Source organism: Salvelinus namaycush, chromosome 33 (assembly GCF_016432855.1).
Source record: "Salvelinus namaycush isolate Seneca chromosome 33, SaNama_1.0, whole genome shotgun sequence".
NCBI classification, from domain to species: Eukaryota; Metazoa; Chordata; class Actinopteri; order Salmoniformes; family Salmonidae; genus Salvelinus; species Salvelinus namaycush.
The window spans coordinates 12555419-12569494 of record NC_052339.1 but is presented as its reverse complement, the minus strand read 5'-3'; the positions used below and the strand labels follow the sequence as shown (position 1 = coordinate 12569494).

Below are 14076 nucleotides of genomic sequence, written 5' to 3'. Positions count from 1 at the left end.
CCGTCCCAGACTACTTCCTGCAGCAGTTCCTTTAGAGGAGAGGGTTACAGTTGTGTGACGTTGATTGTCTCTCAGAGAGGAAGTTACACAGTTAACCTCTTGGCGCACGGATCCCTTTAGCAGGATAATTTTCATCAACAACCGCTAAATTGCAGAGCGCCAAATTCAAAAAATTGCTAAAAATATTTATATTCATGAAATCACAAGTGCAATATAGCAAAACACAGTTTAGCTTGTTGTTAATCCACCTGTCGTGTCAGATTTTGAAAATATGCTTTACAGCGAAAGCAATCCAAGCGTTAGTGTGAGTTTATCGATCAGTAGACAAAACATTACAAACACCTAGCAGCATAGTATCTTGGTCACGAAAGTCAGAAAAGCAATCAAATTAATCGCTTACCTTTGATGATCTTCGGATGTTTGCACTCACGAGACTCCCAGTTACACAATAAATGTTCCTTTTGTTCGATAAAGATTATTTTTATATCAAAAAACCTCCATTTGGGTGGCGCGTTATGGTCAGTAATCCACAGGCTCGTGCATGTCATGAAGGGCAGACGAAAATTCCAAATAGTATCCGTAAAGTTCATAGAAACATGTCAAACGTTTTTTTATAATCAATCCTCAGGTTGTTTTTAACATAAATAATCGATAATATTTCAACCGGAGGGTAAACTATTCAATACAAGACAGAAAGAAAATGTTGCGCTACCACTTTCGCGCACATTAACTAATCAAGGACATCTGGCAGTCCACTGACGCGATTTGATAAATCTTGCTCATTTTTCATAATAAAAGCTTGAAACTATGTCTAAAGACTGTTCACACCCTGAGGAAGCCATAGGAAAAGGTATCTGGTTGATATCCCTTTAAATGGAGGAAAGGCAGGCAATGGAACAGGGATTTTTCAAAATAAGAGGCACTTCCTGGTTGGATTTCCTCAGGTTTTCCTGCAAAATCAGTTATGTTATACTCACAGACAATATTTTGACAGTTTTGGAAACTTTAGAGTGTTTTCTATCCCAATCTGTCAATTATATGCATATTCTAGCATCTGGGCCTGAGAAATAGGCCGTTTACATTGGGAACGTTATTTTTCCAAACATAAAAATTCTGCCTCCTAGCGTCAAGAAGTTAAGCTCTAAGATGTTGCATCTATTGGGACATAGAGGAGGTTAATGATCGACAGAACACACATTCATACTGGAGATAGGCACAAATTCATTGTCATGGGTCCTATCATGTCCGGACATAACCTGTGAGTTTGACCAGAGAGCTATGACCATAGAGATCCTATGGCTTCGTTTCTTCAACAATCAAGATGAAATCATGATTGATAAGTGGAAGGATAAGCAGTTTATAAGAAATACTGTAGATACTATGGTCTTGTCCTTTCCCAGTGTTGCTAGATTCAGCCTATGTGTCCTGAGAGACTTAATTCAGTGGGAATCTGACTCAAATACCTATTTGTTTTAATGAGGACTTATTTAAAACCATCCCTTTAAACCAAGTGGGCCGTTCTGCTCTGTACTGTTCTGTTCTTCACTGTCTTTCTCTCCTAATGAAGTCTAAATGTGTCTCTCTCCCGCTGTGCTGATGCCAGAGCAAAAGAACAACGATTCGGCAACTGTTCAGAATCCTCAATAGAGTATTGATTATGCTAGGGTTTTTCTTTCTTTCTTTCAAAGTGCACTAATTTCATAGTGTAGAGAATCATTGTACCATCTAAACCGCTGAGACATATATTTTCTATCACCCAATATATTGTATTTTCAGCTGTTTGAAGCTGGAGTACAAAACCAAAAGTAAAAGACGCAAAAACTAAAACTTAAGAACGGGAAGCATAGAAATAGCGCACATAGAACAGATCTACCGCTTCTTAGACTTTCTTTCAATTAGAATGACAGATCTATAGCTCACATTTATATGTGAATTTGGTCAGGTTGCCCAAAAAGTTACATATTGCAGCTTTAATTGTATTTAGCAGTAAAATACAATAAGATAAAAAGGGGATGTTCTCTGTTGGGCGCTCCAATGCCAGATGACAAAGAAGTGGATGCCTGGCACGTCTGTTTCTACGGTAACAAAGAGTGAATTCCGTGTTGGTATGGTGTGTAATTTATAATTTCTTGAAATCTTTGCCGCTGCGCATATGCCCTCCCTGAGCTCATGAAGAGAGAGAAGTTTCATTATAACAAGTGTTATTAAAAGAATGGAGTTCTTCATTTCTCTTTCATTAAGCTTGTCTGAGGGAGGGAGCAGCAGCAACAACAATCTCTCCCCATCGTTAATGGCAGGCGCACTCACGGCACCACGAGACAAATCATCTCTCACGCCTGTTAGATGGATATCAATTCATTATTCATTTAATTAATTCTCTGTATGCAATTTGCACCAGACGGTTTTATTAGATATTCATGACAGGCAGTGGGGTTTGAGGGGTTGATATCTCAGGCATATTTTATTCTGTGCCTATAGTTTATTCAGATAACATATATCTAGGGCTGGATAGCGTAGGTTTGTCATCTATTTTAATGCTGCCTCTCATGTTAATGTATTGAGATGAGGAGCAGGGCAACATGCTGGGGTTTCTCCTTCTGTTAATTAGGCTGGTGGGGTTTCTTATGGCTTAGCATGGAGCTCTGGTGGGTTAGCTATTCATCACACTCTATTGTCCCAGAGGAACAGTCCTTTGGTGTGTGTGTGTGTCTGTGTGTGTCTGTGTGTGTATGTGAGCGCACACGCGTGTGTGTGCATGCCTAAATGAGTGTGGGTAGGTGGACAGGCGACCTTTGAGGCTTCTCACATCCACCAGGAAGTGTATTTATAATCGTTAGATAGCTATTCCCCTTTCCATTCCCATGTCAGCCACGTCAAGAGGGAGGTACAGTGAATATATACCTTTGTGGATCCTCCATCTGTTTGAAGCCCCCAGAAGGGGAATAGTATGGATGTATGTAGCAGCAGGTTGCTGTGATGATGAATAAACTCACCTTTAGCCAGATAGTGTATTTTTGGGTTGGTTCCAGTAGGAAGACCTGAATGGTTCGTGATGGGCCTGGTTCCAACAGGAATACCTGAATGGTGCGTGACGGACCTGGTTCCAATAGGAAGACCTGAATGGTGCGTGACTGGCCTTGTTCCAATAGGAAGACCTGAATGGTGCGTGACTGGCCTGGTTTGAATAGGAAGACCTGAATGGTGCGTGACGGGCCTGGTTAGAATAGGAAGACCTGAATGGTGCGTGACGGGCCTGGTTAGAATAGGAAGACCTGAATGGTGCGTGACTGGCCTGGTTAGAATAGGAAGACCTGAATGGTGCGTGACGGACCTGGTTAGAATAGGAAGACCTGAATGGTGCGTGACGGGCCTGGTTCCAATAGGAAGACCTGAATGGTGCGTGACTGGCCTGGTTAGAATAGGAAGACCTGAATGGTGCGTGACGGGCCTGGTTAGAATAGGAAGACCTGAATGGTGCGTGACGGGCCTGGTTCCAATAGGAAGACCTGAATGGTGCGTGACGGGCCTGGTTAGAATAGGAAGACCTGAATGGTGCGTGACGGGCCTGGTTAGAATAGGAATACCTGAATGGTGCGTGACGGGCCTGGTTAGAATAGGAAGACCTGAATGGTGCGTGACGGGCCTGGTTCCAATAGGAAGACCTGAATGGTGCGTGACGGGCCTGGTTCCAACAGGAATACCTGAATGGTGCGTGACGGGCCTGGTTCCAATAAGAAGACCTGAATGGTGCGTGACGGGCCTGGTTCCAATAGGAAGACCTGAATGGTTCGTGATGGGCCTGGTTCCAACAGGAATACCTGAATGGTGCGTGACGGACCTGGTTCCAATAGGAAGACCTGAATGGTGCGTGACTGGCCTGGTTCCAATAGGAAGACCTGAATGGTGCGTGACTGGCCTGGTTAGAATAGGAAGACCTGAATGGTGCGTGACTGGCCTGGTTTGAATAGGAAGACCTGAATGGTGCGTGACGGGCCTGGTTAGAATAGGAAGACCTGAATGGTGCGTGACTGGCCTGGTTCCAATAGGATGACCTGAATGGTGCGTGACGGGCCTGGTTAGAATAGGAAGACCTGAATGGTGCGTGACTGGCCTGGTTCCAATAGGAAGACCTGAATGGTGCGTGACGGGCCTGGTTCCAATAGGAAGACCTGAATGGTGCGTGACGGGCCTGGTTCCAATAGGATGACCTGAATGGTGCGTGACGGGCCTGGTTAGAATAGGAAGACCTGAATGGTGCGTGACTGGCCTGGTTAGAATAGGAAGACCTGAATGGTGCGTGACGGACCTGGTTAGAATAGGAAGACCTGAATGGTGCGTGACGGGCCTGGTTAGAATAGGAAGACCTGAATGGTGCGTGACGGGCCTGGTTCCAATAGGAAGACCTGAATGGTGCGTGACGGGCCTGGTTCCAATAGGAAGACCTGAATGGTGCGTGACGGGCCTGGTTCCAATAGGAAGACCTGAATGGTGCGTGACAGGCCTGGTTACAATAGGAAGACCTGAATGGTGCGTGACGGGCCTGGTTACAATAGGAAGACCTGAATGGTGCGTGACGGGCCTGGTTCCAATAGGAAGACCTGAATGGTGCGTGACGGGCCTGGTTCCAATAGGAAGACCTGAATGGTGCGTGACGGGCCTGGTTAGAATAGGAAGACCTGAATGGTGCGTGACGGACCTGGTTAGAATAGGAAGACCTGAATGGTGCGTGACTGGCCTGGTTAGAATAGGAAGACCTGAATGGTGCGTGACTGGCCTGGTTCCAATAGGAAGACCTGAATGGTGCGTGACTGGCCTGGTTAGAATAGGAAGACCTGAATGGTGCGTGACGGGCCTGGTTCCAATAGGAAGACCTGAATGGTGCGTGACGGGCCTGGTTCCAATAGGAAGACCTGAATGGTGCGTGACGGGCCTGGTTCCAATAGGAAGACCTGAATGGTGCGTGACTGGCCTGGTTCCAATAGGAAGACCTGAATGGTGCGTGACTGGCCTGGTTTGAATAGGAAGACCTGAATGGTGCGTGACGGGCCTGGTTAGAATAGGAAGACCTGAATGGTGCGTGACGGGCCTGGTTCCAATAGGAAGACCTGAATGGTGCGTGACGGGCCTGGTTAGAATAGGAATACCTGAATGGTGCGTGACGGGCCTGGTTAGAATAGGAAGACCTGAATGGTGCGTGACGGGCCTGGTTCCAACAGGAATACCTGAATGGTGCGTGACGGGCCTGGTTCCAATAGGAAGACCTGAATGGTGCGTGACGGGCCTGGTTCCAATAGGAAGACCTGAATGGTGCGTGACTGGCCTGGTTCCAATAGGAAGACCTGAATTGTGCGTGACGTGCCTGGTTCCAATAAGAAGACCTGAATGGTGCGTGACGGGCCTGGTTCCAATAGGAAGACCTGAATGGTGCGTGATGGGCCTGGTTCCAATAGGAAGACCTGAATGGTGCGTGACAGGCCTGGTTACAATAGGAAAACCTGAATGGTGCGTGACGGGCCTGGTTTCAATAGGAAGACCTGAATGGTACGTGACGGACCTGGTTTCAATAGGAAGACCTGAATGGTGGGTGACGTACTAGGAGGAAATACCTTCATCTGTACAATACAATTGGCCCTCTGACTGAGGGAGGACAGCTATATTTTTGGAGGACATTCACGTTGTCTCCGACCTGAAAACAAAAGCGGAGGGAAGATTTCCCGGTCCCCCTGGGACACTGACGACACACACACATATACACACAGACACACACACGCACACTTCGACGCTGACGCCATGAGGAATGGGCTCTGTCAGGAAAGGAGATAGAGTGGGAGAGAGGTTTTCCCTAGGCCTGAGTGATGCCATAAAAGCAAGATGGCATCACAGAGTCTAACATCTTGCCTCAGACAGCAACCATTGATCTCACACACACACACACACACACCATGAATAATACATGCTGTCCCTGAGAGAGAAAGTCGATACCTGAAATAATTTCTGTCGTCTATCACATAAGGATAAGATACAGGTTATCCATAGTATTGTTCTTTACTGATGAGCTCAATGGTAAATGTTCTCCATATCTGTAGGATTTATTTGCGAACAGGTTATAGCCATAATTATCCATCTTGCGTCATAAATGCATTATCGGTATTTACAGCATTATCTGTTTTATCTTACACACATCTCGCCGATAACCCACATTTTTTAATCGTAAGTAAAGTTATGGAGACAAAAAGAGAGCGTCCCTTCTCTCTAAGCACTCTGGGAAAGGATGTTGACTTTAATCTTGTTTGTTAGGAGAAAACCAGTTGATGAAAGAGCAGACAATTAAAAACAATGTTTTCATAAAACTGCCCTAATCTCACCATAAAACTGCCCTAATCTCACCATAAAACTGCCCTAATCTCACCATAAAACTGCCCTAATCTCACCATAAAACTGCCCTAATCTCACTCATTTGGCTTTGGCCCAGTAAAGTAAAGTCACCAAGTGCAACAGGAAGTAATTATATGTTAACATATGGCCGTATGGAGGAAGGCCATGTCTTTCCCCATGGAGACCGCTAGTACGCATGCACACAGTGGTGGAAAAAGTACTCAGTTGTCATACTTGAGTAAAAGTAAAGATACCTTAATAAAAATGACACAAGTAAAAGTGAAAGTCATCCAGTAAAATACTACTTGAGTAACATTATAATTTTTTTAAATATACTTAAGTATAAAAAAGTAAATGTAATTGCTAAAATATACTTAAGTATCAAAAGAAAATAATTTCAAATTCCTTATATTAAGCAAACCAGACGGCACGATTGTTTATTTTTTTAAATGTACAGATAGCCAGGACCACACTCCAACACTCAGTCGTCATTTACAAACAAAGAATTTGTGTTTAGTGAGTCCGCCAGATCAGTAAAGTACAGATACACCCCAAACAACTACTTCAGTAGTACTTTAAAGTATTTTTACTTAAGTACTTTACACCACTGCATACGCACGTACACACACACACACACACACACACACACACACACACACACACACACACACACACACACTAGCCTCCACTATTTTACAAAGAAAAACAGGTTGAATTCCACTTTTCCAGCCATCAGCCATCAAACAAACACTAATTACTGACTTCCCTGATGAAAACATCGTCTGCTTCCCAAATGTACTAAACTACTTGTGACCAGGTTCCATAGGGCTCTGGTCAAAAGTAGTGCACAATGTAGGGAATAGGGTGCTATTTGGGATGCAGGCATTGCTTCAGCTCTCCAGCCGTTTATCCAGGTCCAGGGAGAAAAGGAAGGAGAGAGAGAGAGAGAAAAGAGAGAGAGGGGAGGGAGAGAGTGGGAGTAAGGCAATGCTGGGCTGTGGGCTCATGTCAGCCGCTAAAACAACTTGCTCAGCCATATCCTGTTTTCCTATGGACCCACACGGCCCCGTACAGCGGTCAACAGCCGTCCAAATGTGTTTTCAATTATCCATGGTCAGTGGGATGAAGGATAGAATAGAAATGAAGGATAGAAATGTTTAGCACTCTTGGGGTATGTCCCATATGTCTCCACATTCCCTACCTAGTGCACTAATTTTGACAGGGGCCCTATGTGGGAATAGGGAATCGGGTGCCATTTGGGACATAGGCTCCTCTCCATTGTCTTTGTCAATGAGAGCTCTTCAAGCTGCTGGGACTGTCTTGTCGTCATGCCAAAGGATGAGTAATTAGAATAATGGGCTTGTAATTAACATCAGCTTCTCTCTGTTGATGAAGTCTGGCTAAAAGAAAGTGGAAGGAGACCGGGATTTGGCTGCCCTGTCAGATCTACTGTACGGTTAAAGCTCCGGGCTCCGGACGACACACTGGTGTTTGAGCCCTGTCTCCGCCCCTCTGTCTGTGTGTGTCCACCTACCTTCATACTGTACTGTCATTTAAAAAAAATCCACTGTACAGTATCTAGGCCTACACTATAGACCTGACATCCTCTTGACTGAAACATACTGTTACTGTATCATAGTGGCCATCCACAGACGCGGCTGCTCCATATCCTGTACCAGGCTTGTCACTGACATGTCCTGATGAAGTCATTCTCTAGTCAGTTCCTTCCTGAGGTCTCGTTGCTTTGTTTCCTGAGGACGGTGGTCATTAGTCAGTCATCTGTGGTAACAGTGTAAGCAACCATGGAGGTCATTGTGGTTCCCTCCCAAATTCCCCTATTTAGTGCACTGCTTTTGACCAGGGCCCACAGGGCCCAAAGTAGTGCACTAAATAGGGGAATAAGGTGCCATTTAGGTTGCGTTCTATGTGTTTAGGGTGATTCAATAGGTAGTAAGTCGTTAAAAAAACAACACCTGAAAGTAGGCTACTGTCTCAGACTGAAAACTGTAATCATTCCACATCGTCACACCGTCACACGCATGCATGTATGCATGCCCGCAAGCACGCACACACACGCACGCACGCACGCACACACACACACACACACACACACACACACACACACACACACACACACACACACACCTTTTATTTTTAGTCATCGTCATACCTTCACCCCACGTTAGACCCACCTCACACATCATCCCTCTTTGTCAGGATAAAATAGATGATCAACCGCTCAGGAAAGACGTGCATAATTTAACGGCACAAATGGCTAAAAATATGCCCGTAATTATGTCAGGTAAACCCTGTGATGAATGGAAGGTCTGAGAAGGAGCTCATAGGTCTCACAGCATTGCAGCGTCGTCGTGGTAATCCAATTTTCGTGAAAGAGGAATGAATTATACCTCAGGCTAATGGATTTTTTTTAAAGCACAAACTAATATTAAAATATAACACCATCCAGTCAGGTGCTCTACATAGAATTAGAGGAAGAGGCCAACGCTGATGGATCGCTATCTTACACTGTTCAGAAGTACTGTAGCCTGGTCCCAAATCTATTTGTTCTGTCTTGCTAACTCGTATGGTCACGCAAACAGTGACACTGACCATTGGCACCAATGGCAAGACAGCACAAACAGATCTGGGACCAGGCTAGTTTAGAAGTACAGTACCTGAACATGTGAGCTAACTGTTTGTTTGTTCTGGATGGCCACAATCTCCCGAGCCTGAGATCTACTGTAGGAAACCTGAGAGACTGTCTCTGTCTGTCTGGTCTATGGCTACCAGCTGGTGTTTGACTTTGAAGCACAGTCAGAGAATTCCCCCTCTGTGTGGTGATCAGTGATTTTCTGGGTTATTTGTTTTTGATAGAGAGAGAGAGAGAGAGAGAGAGAGAGAGAGAGAGAGAGAGAGACAGAGAGACAGAGAGACAGACAGACAGACAGACAGACAGACAGACAGACAGACAGACAGACAGACAGACAGACAGACAGACAGACAGACAGACAGACAGACAGACAGAGACACAGAGACACAGAGAGACAGAGAGAAAGAGAGAAAGAGACAGACAGAGAGAGAGACAGATACACAGACAGACAGAGAGAGAAGGGAAAATGTAGTCTTGTGTTCCCCAGAGTTTCTCGATTATTAATTCAGCCCACACACCAACAGATGGGAAGTCTATTTTTTCCCAGTACACAGTCAGGGGGGCAAGGCAGTGAAAGCCCAAACTCTCTGGTACAACTTATTTTTTATAAAAACTCCTCATGAAAACTGATTGTAGTATTTTCCCACCAGTTGAATTATGAGGTAGTCAAACAGTGACAAATGGCTTTTGAAGCTCAACAGTTGTTCTCTGATCTGAACACTGTGTTCCCCTCTCTGCTCCAACCCCACCCCACCCCTCGGCTCTGCACAACGCTCACCTGACAGCCCCAGAACAATGAGTCAACTGTATCCTCAGACATTGATCCTGTACCAGTCAGAGTCCCAAATGGCCTGACCCTAACCCTATTCCCTACGTAGTGCACTAACTTTTGACAAGGGCCCATGGGACTCTGGTCAGAAGTAGTGCACTATGTAGGGAATAGGGTGCTATTTGGGACGGAGACCCAGAGTTCAGTTGACTCATTCCACTATGGAGTGGGTCTAATGACCGGTGGATGACGATTATGACAATGTCTGACACAGTCTGTGGGAATGATGATGATGATGATAAGAGGATGAAGTCATGTCATTGAACTTGAGGAACGCACACACACAAACACACACACAGTCTGATGTGGTGAAACTCCCTATGTTAATCTAATTGCACCAACAGGCTCAACTGACTGTGGGCCTACAAGCTTGAGCAACGGCATTAATGCTGTAATGCTGTTTCTGCTTCTCTGCTTCCATTAGTCAGCGTAATGACTGGATACACACACACACACACACACACATCAGTAGGCTAGGTGAGAGAACAGAACAGTATTCACCGTTCCTTTAGTAGGAACAGGGAAAAACTCTGAGAGAAAGAGTGTGAAGACGACCGAGAAAACAGAGGAGAATGAGACGTTATTTCCCGTTCAGCAGGATACTGATGATCTGCTGTAATTGTCTGATTTTCTTAACAGGGCATTTCGTGGGAAAGGGTGTGTGTGTGTCCCTGTAGATATGAATTACAACAGGGGACCAGATTGTATTGTGTCATTTGTCTCTGAGTGGGCACCGCTCCAAACACACCCTCGAAAATCACAGTCGTTAAAAAAGGAAGTTCATGAAAATGAGCGTGTTTCTGTAATGTCAGCACTAGTGCAAAATACATCTCCCATTCAGGGACGTGGTTATTATATTTTACACTCTTTTAGACAAGGATTACATCACCCATTAACGATGATTCACACTTTTTGCCAATTCACTAAGAGTTCGATGGCAAATAATCTATCACCTAAAAATATATATTCCTGGCTTTGCTGCACACACCCACACACGCTCCTCCTATTTAAAAAAGTTCCAAATAGTACGTTTGTTCAACTGGTAGAGTAGTTGGGTTTGGGTGAGCTATGCCATCTATGCCTCACACACCCACACATGCTGCACACACACACACACACACACACACACACACACACACACACACACACACACACACACACACACACACACACACACACACACACACACACACACACACACACACACACACACACACACACACACACACACACATACACTCCTCCGTGTTAACGAAGTCCCAGCATTAATCATTATACCTCATTGTTTATTTTCTCTCTATTATTCAGCCATTATTCTTTCAGCTCGCCTGTCCGGTATGCCTGACCCTGGTCTGTTCGCACTGCTGTGGTTCCCTCCTCGGCTCTGACTGAAACAACAAGTCATTAATAAATCATGTGTCTCTCATTAGCACAGCCCTGTTATCATGATCATGTCTGTGAAATTGATCCAGTCTGTCTCTTCTCTCCTTACGAGACAACAGCCTTACAAGGCTCTGTCATTCCGATCCTCAGACCCTCAGCAAAGCAGCCCCAGCATGCATCTCTTCTGGGTTTTTTTTGGTGTTCCTTTTGTCTCCTTTCTTCTGTTCTGTTCTTTCCTCTCCCCACCTTTCCCTCCCCTCTCCTCCCCTGGCAGTACTCAGTGTGCTCTCCAGCCATACATTTTTGAACATGCTAAAACTGGTCCTAAGGGATGAATCAGAGCTCTGTCTGTCTGAGTCCATGGTCTGGAGGTACAGGGCAGAACATGGTGATCAGTTTACTTTTCACTGACTCGTAAATAAACAGATTGAAGGAGACAGAAGGAACCATTTAGCCAGCCAATGACACAGCCTAACTGACTGACTGAATGTTCATGACTGTTCTCAATTATAGGGCTGGTGATGCTCTAATTCCATTATTCCATTATGGCTAATAAGGGTCCAATCAGGAGGGGGCTCCAAGGCCAAGTCATCCACTTCTCAGTAAGGCACTCTGTCATTGGTCCAGGGCAGCTGTGAAGCTGATGATGATAATGATAATGATGATGAGGAGGAGGAGGAAGATAGACAGCAGGAGGAGGAGGACTTGCCTCTCTCCTCTCCTCTCTCCTTTCCCCCCATCCAGACCACCCTCCATCTGTACTGGCACATTCTTCCTTCCTCTCGCACCCAGCCATGCGATGGGGATTGTGAATCGTCTGTTATTAAAAAGGAACGCTCTGAAACAGGGGATTTTGATTCTGTCTCTGTTTATGGGGCTAAAGAAATCTGGGCCTTTTTCCATAAGCCCAGTTGAGCTCCTAGGCAGGAACAAAAGTATGTTGTCTTTTCTTCAAATCCTCCAGAGCGAGCAGAGAACGGAAGTCATATAGAGACCTTTATTCATGGTCTCCCCATCTGGTTTTATCCTTAGCTTCTGGATCTGAATACATTTTAAAGTAGACGAATGACAACGGCATTGCCAATGTATTCACTGTGACATGTGAGTTTGAGTCTTAGCTCTGAGATGTTAAGCGTGAGAGAGAGAGAGAGAGAGAGAGAGAGAGAGAGAGAGAGAGAGAGAGAGAGAGAGAGAGAGAGAGAGAGACTGTTCAAGGCTGTATGGATATCTTTAACATGCACTGTGATGCCTGCATTGGTTGGTTGGTGCTCTAGTCGACTGGTTTTAAAAGGCTGATCTCCCCGGCTCTCTCTGATGATCTCCCCGGCTTTCCCAAATGGCACCATATTTCCTATGAGCCCTTTTCAAAAGTAGTGCACTATATAGGGAATAGGGTGCCATTTGGGATGAATAATTTGCTGTCACACACATCACATGCTGTAGTTGGTGTGGATTCATTAATCTCCACGAGGCCCCGGCCACAATCCATCAGTCTTAAGCCTCCTCTCAATCCAATATCAAAGCTTCTCTCTCTCTCTCTCTCTCTCTCTCTCTCTCTCTCTCTCTCTCTCTCTCTCTCTTCCCACTCTCTCTCTCTCTCTCTCTCTCTTCCCACTCTCTCTCTCTCTTCCCACTCTCTCTCTCTTCCCACTCTCTCGCTCCTTCTCTCTTTGTCGCTCCCTCTTTTTTACCCCTCTCCCTCCACACAGCACCGTAACGAAGCCAGCAGCCCGTTCCCTTCCCACAACTCCCACACAGACAACCCTTCGTTTGATTGACCCCCCCTGCGTTTTTGACTCCATTGCATCACTCCTTATTAGCCCCAGTGTGGCCAGTCGGAGAGAGAGAGAGAGAGAGAGAGAGAGAGAGAGAGAGAGAGGCTATGGCCCGTTAAATACTAACAGTGCAGCGTAACCTCGCCACCCGCTACTGGAGGCCTCTCCTACGTGCCCTCCTCTCCTCCGTCAGTCACCCACCAGTCTTTCCTCTTCTCCTCTGTCCCGGCTGGGGGGGGGTGAGAGGTAGGGTTTAAGTGGGCTCCATAGGAGCAGCCCAGCAGATGGAATGTAAGTCCAGAGGTGTTGTTTTGGTCTCTCTGCGCGAGGGACCGGCGAGCCGAAACAGATCTTCCTGTCTTCTCTCAGAGTGGGGGTCTACCCACGTCTGGACTGCTGAATCAATCCAGACCCAGACCAATAGAGCTCCATCCCTGTTAGACAAGCTCGATGGGACATGGACCAGTCTATTTAAGGGGCTCCATGGGGAGATGGGGGGGGTTCAGGTCAGGATGTCCTGTTTGTTCAGAGGAGTACGAGTCACACACGGACAGGCAGCTCCAGGAGGATGGGTCTGCTTCTTTCCTGACAGACAGACATACACAGTCAAGGTATAGAGAGAGCATGATGCTAGACAGACAGACACACACACACAAACACATACAAACACAAACACACACACACACTGTCCACAGTTCTGATAGAAAACAGTGTAACCGCTCTCTAACCCTGATGCTTGGAAAGCTCCTTCTCTTTAGTCTGTTCAGCATCACGGTCCTTGCAGCCGTACAGACTCTGTTCTGACTCCCTTCTATCCAATAGGCTCTTGGCCCTGTTCCCCCTGTCTGGCAGCCGACTCAGGAAAATATAATAACATCAGTAATGTTACAGCAGTTCATGATTACTTTATGAAGCTCTGATTTTTTTATGCAACCTTGTACTATTTGAAATTCAATCTATATCTCCTGTTTAGAATATTAGGAGGAGGCCAATTCCATTCAATATTCACCTTTATCCAATAAGCTCTTGTCTCCCCATCACAGGAAATGAAGTTGTGGTGTTTT

General features: G+C 45.7%; 1 protein-coding gene across 1 annotated transcript in view; it reads left to right on the top strand.

The window, feature by feature from the left end:
- Window positions 1-14076, top strand: part of LOC120027817 (neuropilin-1a) — a 94091-nt gene that overhangs the window by 44979 nt on the left and 35036 nt on the right. The window lies entirely within an intron of this gene.